We start from the raw sequence: 11,503 nt of genomic DNA on the forward strand, positions 1-11,503 counted from the left end.
TCTGTTTTTATATTCCACTTAACCAATAGTTCCTTTTCTTTCCCTGCCACCTACCCCAACTCCTGTAAGCTAAAACTCTTTTTGTCCCTACACCAGATCTATAACCCTTACCAATCAAATCAAGGATGATATTTTACCTAAAAATTGAGATAGAAACTGAATGTAAAAACTAAATTGAATTTACAGAATGCCTATACTTAGACTTGTACAGTATGTAGCCTTTCCAGACTGGTTTCTTTCACTAAGGAATACGCATTTAAGGTTCCTACATATATTTTGTGGCATAATAGAGTATTTCCTTTTATCACTGAATAAAATTTCATTGTATAGATATATCACAGTTTGTTTATCCATTCACCTTTTGAAGGACATTTTGGTCGCTTCTAGCGTGGTACAATTATGAATAAAGCTGCTATAAACATTTAGTGCAAACTGTTGGGTGTAACTAGATTTTCAATTTATTTAGGTAAACACCTAGGAATGTGATTGCTAGACCATATGGTAAGATGACTTTAACTATGTAAGAAACACAAACTGTTCTTCAAAATGGCTGTACCATTTTGCATCCCACCAGCAATGAATGAGTTTCCACTGCTCCACATTTTTACCAGAATTTGGTATTGTGAGGGTTTTTTGGTTTGTTTGGTTGGTTGTTTTTTGGGGTTTTTTTGTGGGTTTTTTGTTTTGTTTTGTTTTTTGTGGGGTTTTTTTGTTTGCATTTTAGCCATTTTAATAGGTGTAAAATGCTTTTTAAACTTGTTTTGTATTATTTGTTTCTCTTCAAGATTTATAGCCTATTAAAATGCTAAGCTGTATTCCTGCTAAAATAAAAATCAAACTTAAGCTCTGCATGTGTCTAATTTTTTAAAAGATAAAGTATGTATAAATCTAGAAATATCCCAATAAATTCAGTGATAAATTGAATGAGATAGAAATGGAATACAGCAAAACTCCTCCTAATCCACAATATTATACAATCTGATCTTAGAAAAGACAGTTAATAAATACCACCATTTTGAAAAGAGATGTTTATATTATCTCTATTATGAAGAACCAGCCAATTCCAGCCTGAGCATAAGACATGAAAGGAAGCACGTAATTTCAACTTTTTAGAATCAATTTCAAAGCCACTGAAGTTATTTTTCCTGAGATGTAAGCAAGGAGCACCTGACTTATTTGCAGTAAGAAAGAGGTGATAGGTAGCCCTTTTACGAAGATGGCGCCAAAGGCTAAGAAGGAAGCCCCTGCCCCTCCCAAAGCCGAAGCAAAAGCAAAAGCTTTGAAGGCCAAGAAAATGGTGCCGAAAGGTGTCCACAGTCACAAAAAAAAGAAGTTCTGCACATCACCTACATTCCGATGACCCAAGACACTGCATCTGTGGAGGCAGCCCAAATATCCTCAAAAGAGCGCCCCAGGAGAAACAAGCTTGATCACCATGCCATCATCAAGTTCCCCCTGACTACTGAGTCAGCCATGAAGAAAAGAGAAGACAGCAACACACTTGTGTTCACTGTGGATGTCAAGGCCAATAAGCACCAGATCAAACAGGCTGTGAAGAAGCTCTACGACCTTGACGTGGCCAAGGTCAACACCTTGATCAGGCCTGATGGAGAGAAGAAGGCATATGTTCGACTGGCTCCTGACTATGATGCTTTGGATGTTGCCAAAATTGGAATCATCTAAACTGAGTCCAACTGGCTAATTCTAAATATAAATTTTTTCATCAAAAAAAAAAAAGGTGATAGGTAACTTACTAATGGTGTACATAGATTTCTTCATAAGGGAAGTCTTAGAGAAGACATAATCTCCATTATAATAATTCAGGCATTTTATGAATAAGAACTCACTATATGGTTTCACGTCACACTTTGGAGAAGGAAACAGGAGCTTATTGAGGGTCCATACAAAGAATAACCAGTAACTAGCATCTTCTTCTGAAGGGCTTAGGATTACAGTGGACTTTACAGGCTGATGGGATTGGGCTGAAAAAAGATTTTCTGTCTAGCCTATAGCCGATGCTCAAGAGTTCTCTAGAGGCTTTGAGGGAGTTGCCATGTGTTACAGGTTGGGGTTTACAGGAAGCAGATTCTTAGAGACAAAGTGTAGCATGCAGGAAGTTCATTAGGAAGTACCCTTGAGATCCAGAGCCATGGAAGAACAGGGAAAGAAGCAGATTAAGTAAGGCTGCCAATAATACCAGACAAGCCCATAGGGAGCTCGAAAGCTTAAGTGGCCCAAGAGAGTTGCCCCATTTTTGGCTAAAAGGACTAGGCCTTTCTACCGTTGCCTTGATCAGTCGTTGGATGTAAACCACTCCTGGCAGGGCATGATCTTGGGAAAAGTGGATCCCTATTGCTTACAAGGCTCCAATCTGAGTTTTGTCTGCTGACAAAACTCCTACAGTTAGGAGGATCTGGCTGGGCCATGTCTGTGCTCATCACAGGTCACTCCTTGCATCCCTATGATCTATTCTTTCATATACATTCAGAGAGCAGCTACTCCAAGATTCCGGTGAATCTCCTTTTCTGTAGAATACTTAAGAAGAGGAAATCTACAGAGACCAAATTTAGTCCTGGCCACTGCAGCTGGTTTTTAGGCTGCAACTAATAATCTACCTATCCCTATTTTTCCATCCATTCTGTGTTCCTTTTACCTCCAAATGCTGGTCTTAGTGGTTTATCAGGTGATATGACCTAAATCCTTATCCCTTATGGGTAGGGACTCGTGGTCACCATGGCCTTTCTCAGACTAGGATGGTTACACTTGCTATTACCAGCACAACTGAGCAAGGAAATATCAAGAGATACTCAAGTAAATTCCAGATCCAAACACATTCTACCCTGCTCCCATTGAGTAATAGTGGTCCTACCTCCTCCTGATGACTGGGTTGATTACCCAGGCCAAGTTGCTTGCTGAGTCCTGTACATAAGAGGACTTGAGCCCTGGACATAAGAGGACTTTAGGCAGCTTTATAGTCAAATAAATCTATTAATGTGTCTATTGGTTGGATACGTCTCCTTTGGGGAACAGAACATTTTATCCCTGCAAAGACCAGACTTACGGAAATGAGACAACCAAGATCTCCGACTGTCACTGTGAGTGAAAATAAGTGAAGCCACTCCTGCTTCTAGTCTTTGGCTTCCACACCATGTACTCTCTATTTGGGATGCAGCACCATATACCAATGCAAACTAATTTTTGTGACAACATAGAGCAGTGGGGAAAATAAATTTTCTTTCTATTTGAGATATTTTTTTTAAATTTTGGATTTTAGAAATTAAAAAATGTACGGACAGTAAATTCTACTCTTTGTGCATTAGACAGGGGTATAGAGTTATATACATACCACCACAGCCACAAAACAGTTTCATCACCCCCAAAATATTTCCTGTAACCCCTGGTAACCTCTGACATGTTTTTTATCCCTATAGTTTTGCCTTCATAATGTAAATGATAATGTATATGCCAGAACATCATATAAATAGAACCATACAGTATGTTATCTTTTGTGGTTGGCTTCTTTCTCTTAGCAAAATGGATTTGAGATTAATCCATGTTGCTGAATCTATCAATAATTCATTACCTTTCATTGATGAGTAGTTTTATATTGTAGGTATGTACCACAGTCTTTTTTATTATCTCTTGAAAGACAATTGGGTTGTTTCCAGTTTTTGGAGATTATGAATAAAGCTTGTATAAACATTCACATGCATGGTTTTGCATGAACGTAAGTTTTCATTTCTCTTGGAAAAAAACTACCTTTTTATTAAATGGTGTTGGATCAATTGGATCCACAAGGAAAAAAAAAAACAACTAAATTTTCTTTTACCATACACAAAAATTAATTCCTAGTACAGTGTAGATTTGTAGTGAAATATTTCTTAAGAATGGTATAAAAATCATTAACTATAAAAGAATCAATAATAAAGTAAAATAAACTATATTAAAATGAAGGTATTTATTAAAGATGCAGTTAGAATAAAAGAAAATAAGTCTCAGATAAAAAAAGAAATATGACTGAGAAAGGGCTCATTCCCAGTCTTTACATGTCCTTTGCATAATCAAGTAGAAAGTGCATACAGCTGGAGGTGGCTAAGATGGACAAGACAGCTCAACGATCAACCTAGAAAAGATGATACCCAATGGAGAATACACTTTCAAAAATGTGCTTAACCATTTTAGTTACCAGAACAATGCAAATTAACCCCACAATTAAATACTACAATACCACTACACATACAATAGAATGGTTAAATTAAAAGACATAATACAAAATGTGGTGAGGATGTGAAACAACTTTGCACAACCACTATCACTATTCATTTGAAATTTACAAAATCAAGTACATGTGTATAACCAGATGCGCATAAGAATGTACAAATAGCTCCAAGTTGGAAATTTCCCCAAAGTACATCAACCACAGAATGAAATGACATAACTGTGGTATATCCATCCAGTGGAATACTATCCAGCATGAAAATGAAGGAATAGTAGAAACAACTATGACAAATACAGTATTGAGCAAAAATAGACCTTAAAGGCAAAACCAGAATGCGGTTAGAAGGCAGGGTAGAAATACCCGGGGCATGGGTGGGGGCAGGAAGAGGGCTCTACATATATTCTTTCTTGACCTTGGTGAGAGTTACAAGGTTGTTTTCCTCATGAAAATTTACTGAGCTGAATATTTATGTTCATGCACTTTTCTATATAGATGTCATACATTACTTTTTTAAAACTTCAAAAAATAGCAGCGATACTAAAGGGTTTCCAATAATTCTGAGTTGAACTAAGTTAATGTAACTCTAGTCTAAATATTGTGCTTTAATTTTTTTACCCCATCCTGCCCCCACCCATGCCCCGGGTGGGGGCAGGATGTGGAAACACCCCCGAGAAACACCAAAAAAACCCAATGGCTATTAAGCTATCCAGCAGGCTGGTATAGGTTCAAGAAGGAAAAATGAAATTTATGAGAGTGACTTGGCACCTAATACTCTCTCCCTTATGGCTTATCTGACTTTTCTTGCATCATCCTAGATCAGCTCCTCAACAGAACAGATTAGCTGGTTCTTGGTTTTGCTTCTTGCAGTCTTCAAAGTGTGTTCATGGGTAGATATGCCAGGGCATGTGTGAATGTACCTATTCCCTGCCCCAACCCAAGGTTTGTTGAGAAGAATATCCTAAAATCTTGCCGTCTTCTTGCTGTCCCTTCACTCCCCTTGCTATCCCACTCAGTGAGGTAGAGGTAGTTATCTGATTGGTAAGTCTGGAAGAAGACGGAATGAGGTATGCTTAACTCAGCCCTTTACCCTCTTCTCTCTGCATTTCCCAACCATAAGAGAAGCTGTCTCTTGCTTTTTTTTAGCTAGAATATAAGCTCAGCGCTAGAGGTGCTGTCCTTGTAATCGGGGCTGCCCTGCCCTATGCAGCACAACCGTGAGGAAGTGAGGTAAGTCTGTATTCTTGAGGGGTTAGGGAGCAAGCCCATTTGGCTATTACACTGAACTACGTTTTTCAACTCAGTCTTTCTCAGTAACAGTGGCAATCGTAATGGCCGTCATCTGTCTTGCTGGGTTTGGTTTCATTTTGTTTTCCAATTTCTCACTTTGTTCAGAGCCAGAATAAAAGAAGGTAGAGAAGAGAGGTGCTACTTTTTAAGCATTCTCAAGACCCACATAATATGCATAAACTCTAATATGGAATGTGCTATAAAATTTTATATAAATAGAGTCATTCTCTTAAATGTTGTTAATTATATTCTAAATTTGATATTAGAAATATATTCCCTTCTTACCTTCCCCATGTCAAAAACTTGTTCCCCATGAGTTTCTATTTCTCTGTGCTTCCCTTAAAGTCTGAGACCTTTCATATTATTTAGTCTGAGACTTCAGGAAAGAAGAGGAAAAGAAACAGAGAAGGGAAAGAAGAGAAGAAAATATTAATAACGGTTTCCATTTATTCAATGCTCCGTATGTGTCAGGTATTAAGTAATTTATATGTACTTTCTGATTTCATTCTCACAAAACATTTTTGCAGATAAGAAAATTGAAGCTAGGAAAAAATAAGCAAGTTGTGTAAGACCACAAAGTTTGATAAAAGTCACATTTCTTTCAACTTCCACGTCATTTTCTGACTATGTTTTATTCAGCACTTGCCTTTGTTTGCCATATGATACTATAATTATTTTATATATGTTTCCTGTCTCATGAAATCAATTATTAGCCTCTTTAAAGCATAGATTATTTCCCATTTCAATTTTTATCCTTGGTTTTAACACAATGCCCTGGACCCAGCAGGTGCTCAGTAAAGGTTTGTTGGTGATGGCCAAGAGCTCATAACAAATGAGACCATAAGAAACAATATTAAAATGTGACTGGATGTTAAATATGGAATTTGAAGCTGTGGTGCAAGTTCAATGGATAAAACAGGGAATCTAGTCTCTGTTCTGCACAAGCGGTAAAATGATATGCTATCTATAAATAAAATATGTACTGAAATTTTTAAGAACTTAGAAACTAGGGACCTGGTTCTACCACTTATTAGTTATAAGACCTTGAAAAAGTCCTCTACCTTTCAGTTTCTTTCCTTTTCTCAAAGGAGTTACATCTTCCTGAAAGGGTTACAAAGAGGTAATAACAGCTTGTGCAGATTGAAAAGTGTACTAGTCTGATACTATCAATTTACATTTGTCTTTTGGTAACACTCTATGCTATAGATGATAGAATGATATATGACACTGTACAATAGTAATATACATAATATCATGTCATATGCTTCAGATATATTAGATCATGTTATACTACCATTTTATAATATCTATTAATTTTTTGGTAATAGCCTAGGGTGAGCTCTCAATATACATTAAGCCTTACTTTCTAGACAGAAAAAAATGTGGTTACTGTCACTGATATGAAGCTGCTGTGTCTTTCCTGTCTTCTTCTTTCTTTCCCCCTCCTGCCTGTCACTTCTGTCCCCAGGCATACATCCTGTCAGAACCATGAAATATTTATTAGCTCCTTCAGGGAAAGTTTTTGCTAGGGCTTTTCTTCCACCTAATTTTCCAAGCTCCTGAGAATCCCTCTTTCTTCTACATTATCCTGTTCTTGCTGCAGACCTAGATTAAGAATACCTGAGTTCATACTGGCAAATCGATAGATCAATAGAACCCATATTAGGTCATCTTCAGGTCTCTCCAGCAGCATAGAGTACTGGCTGTGCATTCAGCACATGCTTACAAATGTCTAGCGGTTGGAATTTAACTTTATCATAAGACAAACTCACCTGTGTTGTGATTTTCATGCCCTTTCAAGAAGTTCTTTATGTCCAGTATAATTGAGTCTTCCTGAAGACAAACTCCTAAAAGGAAATAATCATTAATATTTTTTGAGAAACACAAATATCATTTTTTAAATTTATTTTTTTTAAAAAATGCATGTTTTTGAGTTTTAAAAATTCAAAGAAGAGAGGTAAACAGGAAATAAAAACTGAAAAGCCCCCATGATCCCATCTTTATCACTGCTAGAAATCATTAATTGATTACTGTCTATCTTTCTGGAAAATAGCTATACACATATATGCCAGTCTTACACACCCTCATACTCCCTGTACACACACTTATTCACATACTAGAATTTGTATATATACTTATTCTTTTTTATTTTTTTAAAGATTTTACTTATTTTTCAGAGAGAGAGAGAGAGCACACAAGCAGGGGGAGCTGCAGGCAGAGGGAGAAGCAGGCTCCCCACTCTGAGCAAGGAGCTTGATGTGGGATTCGATCCCAGGACCCCCAGATAATGACCTGAGCCAAAGGCAGATGCTTAACCAACTGAGCCACCCAGATATCCCATACTTATTCTTTTTTAAAATACATGTAGCATGTACTACTCATACTGTTCTACAACTTACTTAAATATCTAAAATACAATAATCATAATAGTTGTATACTGGACACAGAATCTACAGTATACAACCAATTGTGTTCATAGTATTTCACTGAATCGACATTCCATAACATTGTACAATTCTTCTATTTATGAACACATCAATTTTTTCCCTTTTTGGGGGAGTAGTTTACAAACAGTGCTTCACTGAATATGGCTGTGACAATTATTGCAAACTTGAGTCAAGATTAACACATACACCAGTTTGTTGTCTATATTTAAAATTCTGTTTTTTGATTGCCAAAGGCGAGGTGGGTGGGGAAAATGGGTGACATAAAGAGGATTAAGGGTATATTTGTCTTAATGAGCACTGATAAATGTATGGAATTACTGAATCATTTTATTGTGCATCTGAAACTAATATAACACTGTATGTTAATTATACTTGAATAAAAATAAAAAACAAAAAACATTAACACATTTATAGGTGGCCTAAAGAAAAGGAGCATAGTTTAGTTAAAATACAAAAACTACTGTATTTTGTTTTTTGGGTTTTTTGTTTTGTTTTGTTTTTAAAGATTTTATTTATTTATTTGACACAGAAAGAGCACAAACAAGGGGAGTGGCAGGTAGAGGGAGAAGCAGGCCCCCCACTGAGCAGGGAGCCCAATGTGGGGCTCGATCCCAGGACCCCGGGATTATGACCTGAGCTGAAGGCAGACGCTTAACGACTGAGCCACCCAGGAGCCCCAAATTATTCTATTTTGATAAGCATTCTTCCCCAAAAGTCAGACTACTTTATATTCCCACAGTGTATAAGAGTGCCAATCTTAGGGTGCCTGAGTGGCTCAGTTGGTTAAGCGACTGCCTTCGGCTCAGGTCACGATCCTGGAGTCCCGGGATGGAGTCCCGCATCGGACTCCCTGCTCAGCGGGGAGTCTGCTTCTCCCTCGGACCCTCCCCCCCCATGCTCTCTCTCTATCTCATTCTCTCTCTCAAATAAATAAATAAAATCTTAAAAAAAATAAAATAAGAGTGCCAATCTTAGAGTTGAAAAAAAAATGGCAGTCTATTGCATTATTGTCTTACCTTGTATGTCTTTTATTATGAAGTTGATCATTTTTCACTGCTTTTATATTATGTTAATGGCATATAAATGTAACTGTACTTTGCATTCCCATTTTTTCCATCCATAAAACATGCTCTCCAAGATGGTGACAGTCTTCTGCAAAAGGGTAAGCTTAACACATTGGCGTCTGAGTAGTACTTTTCTAACATTTTGTTTCAGGATCCTTTTTACACTCAAAAAATAATGAGATCCCAAAATGTTTGTGTTTATGTGGGTTATATCTAATGATAGTTATTTATCACACTAAAAATTAATGCTAAAAATTTGTTAATAATTATTTAATGTAATACTAACCCCGTTACAAGTTAACATAAAGGATTTTAAGGAAAAGTAACTATATCTAAAAGAAAAGAAAACAGTTAAATTCCAGTATCTGCTTCTGAATTTAACTTATTGTGATATCAAATATCCTGTACCCTCTGGAAAACTTTGTGAAATTCTTATAAGAAAATGAAGATGAAAGGACAAATGATGACTTAGTAGTAGTATTAAAGAAGTCTTTTACCTTGTATACCTGAAGAGGTCTTGTGGATTCCCAAGGGTACTTGGACCACACTTTGAGAACCACTTTGCTAGAGCAAGACTCTCTGTCTATAGAAATAAGAATATCCTGCTTGCTTTTTATGTCTTTTGAGTTTGGGTGCTCAGGCTTCAGAAATCAACTAATCACCAGCAATGTTGTTAACAGAAAGCTGATGTAATGAGGAAGGAAACACCACCAACATATCAAGAATTGATTAAAGTTTTTGTTTTTGTTTTTAGTTTTGGCTTCATAGTTGTGGACAAACAAATCCTCTGCTACAGGTAATTTATTTTGGAAAGTTGAGCCTTAGAAAGATTCAAAATTGAAGTTAACAGTATATATGTTTCATGATTTGATTTTTGTATCTTCATTTATGTCTAGTGATTAAATTTCATATTGACTGTGCTTGAGCTCAATTTATTGTATCATTAATATTTTTCCAATGACAAGAATGATGAAAGTTCAATTTCTGCATGAGAATATGAGCTGACAAGCTTTCTCTCAAACTTCTCCCGCGATTTCCGTTCTGTTTGTTTTCCTATTGAAATTCAGAGATCTGTGCCATTATTTTTCTTTTATTGCCTCAATTTATTGTATACACATATAAAATTTATATCCACTCATAAATGTGATTCAGTCATGTGTATTTCTCTCTCATTTGCCTCCTCCAACTTTCTATCCCCTTAATCTATTAATGTCATCCCTCTCCCCAACAACCCCAAGGAACCCATATATTCTTTATATTTATTTCCATACTCTCATAATAATGCACCTCCTATACACAAACATAAATGCAAACGTACATTTAAAGGTACAAATTTTGGGGCACCTGGGTGGCTCAGTCGGTTGAGTGACTCCTGATTTTGGCTCAGGTCATGATCTCAGGGTTGTGTGATGGAGCCCCACGTCAGGCTCAGTGCTGAGCATGGAGCCTGCTTGGGATTCTCTCTCTCCTTCTGCCCTCCCCCTCTCTAAAAAAATAAAATTAATAAAATAATAAAAGATACAAATTTTTTTCAAAAAAATGTGATCATAGTATGTACATTTTTCTGGATCTTGCTTTTTCTCACTAAATAATTACCCATGGTGAATACCAACAAGGGAATTAGCATAAATATATATTTTTAAAGATTTTATTTTTAAGTTATCTCTACATCCAACATGGGGCTCAAACTCACAACCCTGAGATCAAGAGTCACATGCTCTACTGACTGAACCAGGCAGATGCCCTGGAATTAGTATAGTCTTAATTCATTATTCTTAAGAGTTGAATAGCATTTTATTTATTATTGTGATTTCTTTTAATTTTTTAAATTCCAGTATAACATACAGTATTCTATTAGTTTCAGGTGTATAATGCACTTTAAATTTATTCAACCATTCATTCTTCCATTAACGGCCTTTCCACTGTTGCTAATTTTTTATTTATTTTTGTTATTTTATATCCTCACCATCCTGAACAATGCTGGAATACACATCCTTGATGATATATACCTACACACTAGCAGTTTCATTTTTATAGGACAAAAAGATAGAACGCCAAAGTAGAACTGCTAGGTCAATAGGGATATAAGTTTTTAAAACATTTTTTTAAAAGACTTTATTTATTTATTTGACAGAGACAACGAGAGAGGGAACACAAGCTGGGGGGAGTGGGAGATGGAGAAGCAGGCTTCCCTCGGAGCAGGGAGCCCCATGTGGGGCTCAATTCCAGAACTCTGGGATCGTGACCTGAGCCAAAGGCAGATGCTTAACAACTGAGCCCCGCAGGCACCCCAAAACATTTTTAATAAAAGTTGCAGATTGCTTTTCAGAAGGGATACAGAATTCACAATTCCATCAGCAAGGCACGAGGATATCCTTATAAGTGTTAATCACACCTGTTAAATCTTAAAGTATGACTAGTATAAAATAACAACACATTATATTACTCATGAGTTTGAACATCTTTTCATACTTCGTTGAAATTTT

General features: G+C 36.5%; 1 pseudogene; it reads left to right on the forward strand.

The window, feature by feature from the left end:
* Nucleotides 1-1,216: 1,216 nt before the first annotated feature.
* Nucleotides 1,217-1,687, forward strand: LOC112831181 (large ribosomal subunit protein uL23 pseudogene; annotated as a pseudogene).
* Nucleotides 1,688-11,503: the final 9,816 nt, after the last annotated feature.

This window comes from Callorhinus ursinus, unplaced genomic scaffold, assembly GCF_003265705.2.
Source record: "Callorhinus ursinus isolate GAN/ISIS: 27379988/994484 unplaced genomic scaffold, GSC_fseal_2.0 scaffold14, whole genome shotgun sequence".
Lineage (NCBI taxonomy): Eukaryota > Metazoa > Chordata > Mammalia > Carnivora > Otariidae > Callorhinus > Callorhinus ursinus.